We start from the raw sequence: 12,746 nt of genomic DNA, 5'->3' as shown, positions 1-12,746 counted from the left end.
CTTTTCCCCTTTCACATTAATACCTTCATACACACCCTATGTACTGACTACTCTGTCCTTAAACACACAAAGGATCCCACATTAACAACAACAACAAAAAAAAAAGGTGGGAGAAGACTTTGTCACACCTTCCCTCTGTTTCCATTCCATTCATTCTTTTTAAAGGAAGTTCTAGGCCTGTTACTGCCATTTTACCACTCACTCCCATGCTCTACAACTTTTGATCTTACTAAATCCACTCACTAAGATACCTGTAACCTCTTATAATCCACAGGATACCATGCTCACCCTGTTCTTTTTCTTCTATTATGGAGGCACAGCCCTAAGTGATAATAAATAAAGGACAGAAGCAAAGATCAAGAACAAAGATTACTGCCCTACATCTTCCTTGGGTTGGGCTGGTTTATGCCTTCTCAATTTCAGCAATAGCATGCCATTGAAGATGGCAGGAACTACCATCAATCCCAGGGTTTACTTAATAGTTGACTTCACCAACTAGCCCCCTTGCCTTCTAGTGATTAGAGAAAACTTTGTTTTACATTCTCAGACTTACCAAAGAGTAAGTAAGCCAGAAGCTATTTGGGTATCAGTCTTCTAGTCCTAAGAAACTATGAACACTATAAAAACAAGACTGTTCGAGGGACCAGCCCAGGGACAAATATTCTGGAATTCTCTTCCCCAGCAGGCCAGGCCCTTATTTTCCTGTCTTCAAGCATCCCTGTGGCCTGAGGCCTGCAGCAGTGAGAGGTGAAGGATGGTTCAGACACAGACGGCAGTCCGCTCAACCCATGTGAAGACAATAGTCCTATTGGTACAATTTCTTTCCTTGGCTACAAAGGTAATCTCTTCTTAAGTGGTTAGTGGTAGAAATTTTGGTTTGGTAATACTACATTAATTGGAAGGGAGGAGTAAATCAGATCTAAGATTGTAACTTGATCCTTCCCACAGCCAGGCAGAAACCAAGAGAGAAGGTACTGCCTAACGAATAGGTGCTCTAAATGAATATAAAAGAGACAAGAGATTCTGATTCCAGCAATGTCCAAGCAGGGTATTCAAGGTATGCTTTATTCTTCAGCAATTGTGCATTTAGTCTTTGCTTTTCCCTAAAGACTCTGCAAGTTGTGTTGAAGTGTGCCTATCAGTATTCCACTAACAGACACGTCTCCACATTTTTGCTATTTTGTTCATATTTATCATAAGAATCTTGGTCTCCTAGGCCCATCTGTGACCTCTTGGTCTTGATTCCAGAACCACCTTTCTTATCTGAGATTATAGATTTTGAGTGCATCTAGGTCATACCTGCTTATCGTATAATATCCTTGCCTCTGGCATGCATCTGCCTTTCTTGTAAAACAATCTTTTCTGGACTTTCCTTAGGTCTCTTTTACATGCCCCCATTTTTAAACAATTCATGCCATGCATGCTAACTTCATCTTACCACCTCAACTCATACTCTTCAATGCGCCCTCTGTAAAAGCCCCTTTTTTATCCTGAAGCAAGAGGCTCAGAAGTTACAGTGACAAAGTTTCTGGTACATCAGTGTCCATGGCTGCAGTGATGCATTCTTTACCTAATCTAGTTTATATCTGTCCTCTCAGTTCCTCTGAAAGAGATAAGCTATTCTATTAACAAACAGGGCAGACTGTGTCCTCCTGGCTATCCCCAGATTGAACTATAGTTCCACTAATGAAATTGTGCTCCCTCATTTGGAGAACCAGAGCTCGAACTTGAGAGGTTTCCTTTCAAACTTATAATCACTCTTTCCCTATAAATCTGCTCAGAACTGACCTCAAAACTATAATTTCCCTCTCAGGTCTCTGGGTTCTTTCTTCCCTGAATCCATTTTGGTTGCGCTCTTTGTGTCAATATTTGTATACACCCCAAAGTTTTGACAGGACCCAAATTTGTCTCTAAATGGATCCCTCCAGTATAACATCAACTTTCCCTAGATACATCTGATTTTTCCTTCATATAGTCATTTGGAAAGACGTCCAACTCTTCTCTGTCTCTCCATTTTTTACTAGGAAAAGAAAACTACTTTATAATAATTTATTTAAACCATTACGTATAACCTTTGCAACAGATTTTTAGAACGGCACACCAGATTAAATATATATATTTTCTTCAGATTAAACATGTTAAAATATAATCTTCCAATAGGCAAAAAATAAATAACATGAGATTTCCATTTCAAATTAAGTCTTTTAACAAGCCAAAGGGTTCTAATCCAAGACCATGGATACCATAAAGAATCAACAACTTCATAATGAAGAGAGACCCTATGCCTACACAATAGTGATGAGCACTGTCCATTTACCCAGCATCTGCTGAAAAAACAGGTATGCAGTGAGAATGAGAGGGAGCAAAAGAGTTTGCGTCCCCTGATTCTCCTTCTCTACCCTTCAGGTGATCCCAGGAGTCATATCATTGATAGCATTTCCATCAGGATGAGACTCTCCTGTTTGGGAATGTGGCCTACAAAGGAAAAGTTAGAGAGCTGCACCTAATAGCAAAACAAATCCAATTATGTACCAGCGATTTTAATGCCTTTCTGAGATTGAAGTGGCTCACTAAAGCTCAGACTGTAAAGATCCAGGGAGCATGTTTATTTATTTATACCATGACTCCCTCCAAATAGGATTTGAGGCAGCTCAGTGAGCATGTTAATAATGCTTATTCTCAAGACCCTATTTACCGCGTTGTGCTGCAGGAGATATCATTACCCCTGTTTGCTCTTAGAAAATCTGACTTTTTGGAGGGTTTTTTGTGGAACTTTCTGGAATTCAGAAGGGACCTTGAGGACTGCCTTCCTCTGATCCTGCAAGATTGTGAACATGGGAGGGAAAGAACCCAAATACCGGGGTGGAGCCATCACAGAAGGCAGGAATAAAATGAGCATGCAGGGTTTGAGGATGCCCAGGTAAGTCTTGGTGCACAGAAGTCAGTGCCCACACGAGGCCCCCATCTGGAAAGGGAACTTCAAGAATTAGTGAATGTGTTCCTGACACCAGAGGATGAGGCTTGTTATGGGTATTAAAATTTTCTTCTTGATATATGTGATGAGAGCACTGTATAGTTTGGAAGCCTCTGCTGTCTAGAAATGAATGTTTCTCATATTTCTGGCTGGGAAAACAGGTCAAGAGAGAAAAAGTGCTGACTGAGAGCTCACTAGGTACCTGGTACTATGCTTGGTGTCTTCCATATGAAGTTTCAACTGCACTGTATAAGAAATCTGCCAGATTGGAGCTGTTGTTCCCCTTTGTGTAGTTGAGTTCCAGAGAAGGGGAGCTCCTTTGTCAAAGGAGAGGCAGCTGGTAAGTGATGAGGCTGGAAGTCAGGCTTGAATCCATTTGTGACCCATAGATGTCTTATCTTTGTGCTAAGCTGACTGATACCCAACACTGTGCCTAGCATACAGCAGGCATAAGACATGTTTTCTTGCAGGAATGACACAAAAATATAAAAACTACTCATTCCACAGATATTGACGGAGTGCCTACTATGTGCCAGACACTGAGTCAACATAGGATAAATTCAGCACTAAAATTGCAATTCAAATGTAAATCAGCTTTAATATGAAAATGAAATTAGGCCAGCAGGGAGGCCATAAATGAGCCTATTATAATACATCCCATAAGAGGAAGAGCAGCCAGGAAAAATGAGGTGAAGGGATGATGAGATAATGTAATTTTAAAATTGGCTTCTGTTCTCCTGAAATACTTTTAAGATTTTACTGCAAAATTACACAGTCATCAGGAATATGCCATTTTTAAAAGACTTTCTCACTTGGGTCAGTGCATAAATAATAATACATGTTTAAAAATGCATGACTATTCATTAAACCATTGACCACTTCCAGCCTATTGAGTACATAAGTATTTTAAAAATTACTTTAATACATATTTACCCAATAGACCAGAAAAGTTCCTTTGGTACATGATGTGCATTTAAAAAGCTGCCTGCATAAGGAGTTATCAGATCTAAACCAGAGTTGGCTGCCGACTACATAATATGCATTTTAAAGAACAACCTAATTATGTGCTTACCCAAGAGAACAAAGTTAATACTGAGGGTCAATAATTATTACCTTCCTTTACTACCTTTTATTTTTTTCTGTCAAATAAAATAGAGAAAAAGAAGTTTATATCTGCCCTCTCGTATGTTTTATCTTGACAACTACTGCCTCAATGCCTCTTTCACCCCCACTTTCAAAAAACAAAAACAGAGCGGGGGGTGGGGGGGAGGAGAAGAGACAGAGAGAGGAGGGGACAGAAGGGAAGAAGGGAGAAGTGGTTGTTGTTTTCTTTATTTAAGAAAACTATGTGTAATTAAAAGTAAGTACCTTTATAGCAAATGCAGATGGTCAAAAATCCATCTTTTAATGTTTGCTACATTCTTCCCTTCTGTACTAAAAGATTATACTATTAACCACAATTTACTAGTGTTCCTGTGTACTTTTACAGAAACATGACTATCTTTCCCCTTTCTCTTTGGTAAGACACAATGATAGAGATTTCTTTCTCACCTTGCACAAACGCAAAAGTCCTCTGTTATTTAGTCATGGAATCTGTGTCTACCAGCACGATGTGGGAGAGTTCTCAGCACAAAATCTATTCCTGTTCACAAACATGTAAAAATTAAAAGGTGTATTTTCAACAAATATACTAATTCACTAGTTTCTCTGCTCACTGCTCTTATTGTACTACACTGATGTGAGGGGTATCACCCCACCAGTAAATGGTGCTGACAGACCAGATAGCAACCTTCACAACCTCATTCTAGAGACAACATTCCCCCTTAATTTCTAGTAATGTAGAATCACCCCATTAGCTCTAAAGAGCACACCCAACATGCAACTACCACTTTGTATTTTTTTTTTGATTTAACGTTATTTTTTATTTTTTAAAATTTACATCCAAATTAGTTAGTATATAGTGCAACAATGATTTAAGTAGATTCCTTAATCCCCCTTACCCATTTAGCCATCCCCCCTCCTACAACCCCTCCAGCAACCCTCAGTTTGTTCTCCATATTTATGAGTCTCTTTTGTTTTGTCCCCCTCCCTGTTTTTATATTATTTTTGTTTCCTTTCCCTTAGGTTCATCTGTTTTGTCTCTTAAAGTCCTCATATGAGGGAAGTCATATGATTTTTCTTTCTCTGACTGACTCATTTCACTTAGCATAATACCCTCCAGTTCCATCCACATAGTTGCAAATGGCAAGATTTCGTTCTTTTTGATTGCTGAACAATACTCCATTGTATATATATACCACATCTTCTTTATCCATTCATCCATTGATGGACATTTGGGCTCTTTCCATACTCTGGCTATTGTTGGTAGTGCTGCTATAAACATGGGGTTGCATGTGTCCCTTTGAAACAGCACACCTGTATCCTGTGGATAAATGCCTAGTAGTGTAATTGCTGGGTCGTAGGGTAGTTCTATTTTTAGTTTTTTGAGAAACCTCCATACTGTTTTCCAGAGTGGCTGCACCAGCTTGCATTCCCACCAACAATGCAAAAGAGATCCTCTTTCTCTGCATCCTCGCCAACATCTGTTGTTGCCAGAGTTGTTAATGTTAGCCATTCTGACAGGTGTGCAGTGATATCTCAATGTGGTTTTGATTTGTATTTCCCTGATGATGAGTGATGTTGAGCATTTTTTCATGTATTGGTTGGCCATCTGGATGTCTTCTTTCGAGAAGTGTCTATTCATGTCTTTTGCCCATTTCTTCACTGGACTCTTTGTTTTTTGGGTGTTGAGTTTGAGAAGTTCTTTGTAGATTTTGGATACTAACCCTTTATCTGATATGTCATTTGGAAATATCTTCTCCCATTCTGTCAGTTGTCTTTTAGTTTTGCTGATTGTTTCCTTCACTGTGCAGAAGCTTTTTATTTTGATGAGGTCCCAGTAGTTCATTTTTACTTTTGTTTCCCTTGCCTTTGGGGATGTGTCAAGTAAGAAATTGCTGTGGACAAGATCAAAGAGGTTTTTGCCTGCTTTCTCCTCGAGGATTTTGAAGGCTTCCTGTCTTACATTGAGGTCTTTCATCCACTTTGAGTTTATTTTTGTGTATGGTGTAAGAAAGTGGTCCAGGTTCATTCTTCTGCATGTCGCTGTCCAGCTTTCCCAGCACCACTTGCTGAAGAGACTGTCCTTATTCCATTGGATATTCTTTCCTGCTTTGTCAAAGATTAGTTGGCCATACATTTTTGAGTCCATTTCCGGATTCTCTATTCTATTCCATTGATCTGAGTGTCTGTTCTTGTGCCACACTTTGTATTTAGGTATTAGATGTCAACTGGTTGTAGAACAGTGAGTCATACGTCTATGAGTACAGATGGTTCCTACACATACTATTCCTAAGTGTTATTCTTTATCACTCAATGGTATTTTATTTCTAAAAATCTATTTCGAACAGGTTTACTTCCTCTCTTTACCACCATTCCCCCATTGCCAAATCAATTACATTCTATCTACAATAATTAACACAGAAATCTTTCACGAATTCTATTTGAGCCTTAAGAATTGTCTACCTTCTATTCTAGATGTGTTTATTTCAATAAGTCCAGAGAGATGAATTCAGGTTTGTTAAAGATGGATAAAAAGACTAAAGTCAGCCTATTTTTTAAAATTTATCCTAATAATTTATAATTTATCCTTCATTCTTTTCATTTTTAAATCATTGTTTCATACCTGAAGAATACCCCAGAGATTTAAAAGCTGGTATGAGTTTCTTAAATACACTTGGTAATTTTATAGAGGAGGAGAGAAGTCTTAGAAGAGGCTAAGTGGACCATAATTAAAGCAAAGTTTATTTTATATCAGCACAGTAATTAAAATATAATTAATATTTAAAGAAACAACTCTAATACTAAAAACATATATCTAAACTCCCAAGCAACTATACTAATGAGCTCAATGATTCAACTTCATGTACTCATGCTTCTTACTCTCCAGTTGACAAGAATAACAAGCATAATTGGAAACATTTTGTAAATATAAAGTCATTATTTTTATTGTGGATATGGATATAGATGTATAACAAAGAACTAAATAAAATTTAAAAATAAGGTCAACATCATAAAGCTAAACCACCTCCTATTACTCAGATTGGCTTATTTTAGACACATCACTCTCTATGAGCAGTAGACTCTACTCAAGGGTCAGGTTCACTTTCTCCTTTTAAAACAGCTGTAAGATACATACTAAAAATTAGAACAAACTAGAAGACTTTAGAGTCTCTAGGCTGTTTGCCGTGTGTAGTATTTTTCTAAGCCTCTGAGAAATACATCAGTACCTGTTTGTTTGAGAGCATGCTCTCCTTCTGTTCTAATAATTTTTAAATACATTTTGCATTATTTTTAAATTCCTTTGGCCATAATTAGATTCACTGCAAAACAAAACACACCTTAGTCTAATGGCATGAATTTTCTCTGTCACCATCTGGGTTGAATTGCAGTATTGGGGAAATCAGTTTAAATGCACATCACACAATCTTTTTGCATATTCTTTCTCTAGGAGTTTTCTTCCCAAAGTTGCACTTTCTCTTGCCCAACCACATTCCTCCCTCAGGCATGATATGGTGCCCTCTCTTCACAGAACTGGAAAAGCATGACTCAAAAAGGAAACCAGATTTATTTTTTAAAGATGAGATTACACCACACTTTGTTTCTAAAACCTAATGAGCGAGTGAATGAGTGTTTAATTGAGAAAGACAGGAAAAAGAAAGAATATGGATGCTCAAGATAGTATTTAAGAGCTTCCCTTCTTATTTGAAGTTGGATTGCCAGATTTAGAAAATAAAAATATAGGACTACAAGTTAAATTTGAATTTCAGATAAATAATGAATATTTTTATGTCGGTCCCATGCAGTATTCATATATACTTTAACACTAAAAAAAATGTTTTTATTACCTAAAATTCAAATTTAAGTAGGTTACCTATATTTTATCTAGCAATCTATCTCCCAGGTTCTCCTTAGTGTAATACTCAACTTATTTTATTATAAACAAGTACTTTGGGGATGGGCTCAAGCTAAGTACTCCCCTAAAATTGGTCCAAGTTTAGCAACATTTTTCCTTGAATTGGAAAAAACTTTTTAAACAAGAAAGGCAATCTTGAGCTGCAAAATTGAGAAATTGCATGGGTTCAGACTGCCCAAGAGCTCATTATTTCTCAGAAAATTAAGAGAATGAGAAATGAAACCATTCCATTTTTCATCCTCCACCTCCAAATTATCTATAATTACACCCATTCTTATCTACTACCTTCAGTTTTAGAAGTGTCTCTCTTTCTATAAGTCCTTCAGATCTTATGCTAACTCATTGCTTTTGATTTTCAATCACATGTCCCTCTCTTCCCTAAACTCTCAAACTTTGACTTTCATCTACTTCTATCCTCATTCTACATACATATTCATCTCATATTCAGACCTACGTCTCCACTAGTTGCATCTTCATTAATCACCATCTTTTCACAGACAAAAGTAGGCAACAGTGTTGACTTCCCTTCTTCTTCCTATCACTCATCATTAAGCGCTGAACCAGGGAAATAGATGAGAGCCCATACATCCTCTGTATGCCAAAATAACATTCCTAAACTTCACTGTAATGTTCCAACACAAGCACCAACCAAAATATTGTATTTCAACTGTCAGGAAAAAGATAAAACTTCAAAAAGACATGAGATTTACTGTATGAAATTGTAAAATTTATGTTATATTCCATTTAGTTCTACAACTAAAAAAAGAACATATTTTCATCCAAACAGAAAATAAAAAGAAAAACTTCCATCACGATATAATGAAAAGACATATAACTATTACATCCAACGTTTCTGAGCTTCATCTTGCAAATTCCTTTTTCATATATGTCTGTGCTTCAACTCACTCCATTCTCATTTCTGCCCTCACCACCCCATTGAAGCTACTCTCAGTTAAGGCCATCAATCTCTTCTTATTCTTATATGAAAGGAACATCTGTTAGCCTTTATTTTATAGTCTCTGATGTGATTGAACACTAGATTTTCCCATTCATGAAATCCCCTCCTCCACTGGTATATTATAAAGACACCCTTCCTGTCCATTTTCCTACCTATTCAACACTTCCTTGTAGCCATGAATTCCCTCCTTAAATATGTGTGCTCCTTTGCATTCTATACATTTTCCTGGACAAGTCCTAAATCTATGGTTTCAATTGCCACTTACAAGCTGATGACTTCCAAATGTTTATTCCCAATCCAAAACTCACTCTTTTTTTAGTGTTTATTTATTTTTGAAAGAGAGAGAGTGTGTGAGCAGGGGAGGGGCAGAGAGAGGGAGACAGAGAATCCCAAACAGGCTCCGCACTGTCAGTACAGAGCTCGACGTGGGGCTCGAACCCACAAACCATGAGATTATGACCTGAGCCAAAATCAGGAGTCAGACACTTAATCTGAGCCACCCAGGCACGCTTCTAACCCAAAACTCACTTGTAAGTTCCTTCTTGATATGTCCACCTGGATATCCCCAAATTCAAACAAATTGAAAAGTAAACTCATCCTCTTTAAACTTAAATCTACTCTTCCTCTTTTACTTAATCTTTGAAAAATAACATCTTCCTTCCTTCCTTCCTGCCTGCCTGCCTGCCTGCCTTCCTCATTTCTCAGAAAATTAAGAGAATGAGAAGTGAATCCATTCAATTTCTCATCCTCCACCTACAAATTATCTATAATTATACCCATTCTTCCTCTCTCCCTTCCTTCCTTCCTTCCTTTTCCTTCCTTCCTTCCTTTGTTTGCAGAAATAGCATTTATTTAGTCACAAAAGTCAGGAATACCTAACAGAGGGCCATAACAGATTAAGGACCTCTTGCTTATAATGATATTTGTCTTAAAGTAATTTGTGTGCTGATTTTTATTTCTCATGTGATATAGTAAGTTTATCATTGATTTCCTAGAAATAGCATCCAATAAAGGTTTGGTGGATGAATAATGAAAAATTTAATTTATCTAGAAAAACACTGATGACTAGTATTATCAGCTGGGATTACATAGATCATGCCTAGTCTACAGGGATTTGTGTCTGTGTCCACAGGTTCAGCCCAGCCTCCAAAACTGCTGGCACATAATAGGTGTTCAATAAATATTTTTCAAATGGAAGAATTAAAGTGTGTTTTGATAGAGACTATACTTTCCACATTTTTCTGAAGAAATCTATGACTATAAGAGTGTCCTAATCACAATTCACATTATTTACCTATTACTAGATAATGTTACCCCAAAAACTTAGCGGCTCAAAAAGACACAGAATCCTGTGATTCAAGAACCTGGGTGACAGCTGAGTTGTCTGGCTCTGAGTTTCTCACAAGGCTGCAGCCATCTAAAGGCTCAACTGAGAAGGGTCTCTTACTCTCTCAGATGGTTGTTAGCAAGATCTAATTTCTTACAGCTTGTTTGAGACCTCAGTTTTTAATGAGCTTTTGGCCAGAGACCTCCTTCACTGTTATTTTGTCGTTACTGTTTTTGCACATGGTCAACATGGTAGTTTACTTCATCAAACCAAGATTACCTGTTGTAATCTAATCACACATGTGATAGGCATCACTTTTGTCACATTCTGTTCATTAGAAGCAAGTCATGAGGGACCAACCACACTCAAGGGGAGGGGATTTCATGAGGGCATGCCCCCTACTTGAAACAGTTATGGAGACAGAGTCGGGAAGAAGTGTTCATTGAGAGCTGTGTCACAAGCTGCCTACCACATCGTACATAAATACTCCTCTAGGAAATAGGAAATCACTGTAAGCAGAAACACTCTGGCTTATGACCACAACTAGAACTACATTTATATAACTATTTCAGCCATGTAAAGAAACAGCCTTTCCACCAATATTAGTAAATAAACAGAATTTTTCCCTAGAGACAAAGAAGAAACCTTTCTTCTCTCTTCTCTACATTCAAGAATGTCTTCAAGAATGAGATCAGATCAAGTTACAAGCATATTTTTAAGCCCTGTTGTCCACATCCAGACTTCCCCTTTCCTTCTGTGCACAGGCCAACCACCTATATAAAATGGCAATGAGATGCTAGACTATCATCAATTTGGTCAGTCTGACTTGAGCTGGACTCAAAGTTGAGGACCAGAGGTAGATACAAAGGTCAATATCTGTCTGGTTACAACTTCTCCCAGACAAATGACCTATTGACTAACTCTTAGGTAAATTCCCATCAATAGTTTCAAATACCACATAACCTCAAAGGACATTAAATCTATTCATTTCTGTACTGCTGAGTATCCACAGTAGATGCAGAAGGATTTAGAAATGATTAGATAAATGATGGTTGGTTGTAGGAGTCAATTCTATTATTTGGTAGAATTTGGACAACACATCAAGTTTGGAAGTTAATAGAATCATGTGCAGGAATTTAGAGTATTCAGAGGATTCTTTTGGACGTGGACAGTTAAAGCTGCCTGGTTAAAAAGATTTCACAGGCTTCCCTGTATAGCTTCTAAAGCAAAAGCAGATTCTCTGTATATTTAACACCTACTACTGTCTATTCATTTTCCATTCATACTCTAAAATCAAAACCTTGCCAGAAATTGAGAACAAAGAAGATTTTGAATTTTTATTGGAAGACAATCGTTTGAGGTGACTGATTATGAGTTAATTGCCTCTGAGCATTTCTGGAATTGCTGCTTATGCATTTTCTTACTGCTAACAGGATCCCTAATACTGACAGTGGGAACTGTTTCAAGTAAGATCATGCAACATAGTTTTGCATCCTTTTTTTAGATCTGTTTGTGTGGCAGTAATTGAGTCTCTTTTGAGCAGCTCCTGGGGTAAAAATTTATATATTAATGGCCTTGGATTTGGGGACACCCAGAAGTAGGAGAAATTGGGAACTAAACAGCAATTCAGTGCTTTACATGTCAGAGAAACATTGAAGGAAATGAGGAAAGAGAGGTACATGACTCAGATTCCAAAATAGGGAAGGAGGGTGAATGCATTAAGATTCAAAGGCTATAGTTTGACAACAACCTAGTATGGCAGCCTTATAATGGGAAGGACTCTGATCTGTGATTGTAATCCTACCTCTACCTCTATTCCCACTGTGTGATCTGGGGGCTAGGCTTTGTAATCTACAAAATAAGAGTATTGAAGTGCTTGATCTGTAAGAACCATTCAAGCTGTAAATTTCTCTACTGTGACCTGATAGAGGAAACTCAATCAATTTCTGGCCTACAACCTCCCTATCAGTTTATATTTCTCTCCTCTTGGCACATTCCTCCCAGAATTCTCTCCAGCCTCCAGATCTTATCCTGGGTGAATATTTTCACTCTTCAGCAGTCAAACTCTCTGGTAATTAATGCTGCATAGTTGACTAGTAATAAAGATGTGAGTTGATAATGGCTGAATGAATGACCCACAAGTAATAGCATTTTAAACATAAATGGACTCTCAAAGACTAACACATTATGACCCAAAAGATTGAAATTATAATGATGAACTGAAAGGAAGTAGAGTTAATTTTTTTGAGCTTAAGCAATCATCTACCCTGATTACTCATAAAGCTGTCCTGGCTGATTTGTCCAGAGTGAGTAGTTCAAGGTAGAAGAGTTGAAAGAATGCCATATTAGCACAGACTTTGAAAGCAGACAGATGTGGAGTTAAGTCACTGTTCTACAATTTGCTAGCTGTTTGACTTTGAGCAATTTACTCATCTGATCTTAAATTTTCTCCTATAAGTGGAATTAATAGTGC

The 12,746-nt window shown here is 37.5% G+C and overlaps 1 long non-coding RNA gene across 4 annotated transcripts in view; it reads right to left on the bottom strand.

The window, feature by feature from the left end:
* Positions 1 to 12,746, bottom strand: part of LOC147581961 (uncharacterized) — a 102,949-nt gene that overhangs the window by 46,468 nt on the left and 43,735 nt on the right. For all 4 annotated transcript variants that reach the window (XR_015249803.1, XR_015249805.1, XR_015249802.1 and 1 more), the window contains one exon: positions 4,526 to 4,616. This is a non-coding gene — a long non-coding RNA (uncharacterized LOC147581961). The remainder of the gene's footprint in view (positions 1 to 4,525; positions 4,617 to 12,746) is intronic.

Source organism: Puma concolor, chromosome B1 (genome assembly GCF_028749965.1).
Source record: "Puma concolor isolate L17-30 chromosome B1, mPumCon1.1.hap2, whole genome shotgun sequence".
Lineage (NCBI taxonomy): Eukaryota > Metazoa > Chordata > Mammalia > Carnivora > Felidae > Puma > Puma concolor.
The sequence above is the reverse complement of the archived record's forward strand: the minus strand, read 5'-3'. Positions and strand labels throughout refer to the sequence as shown.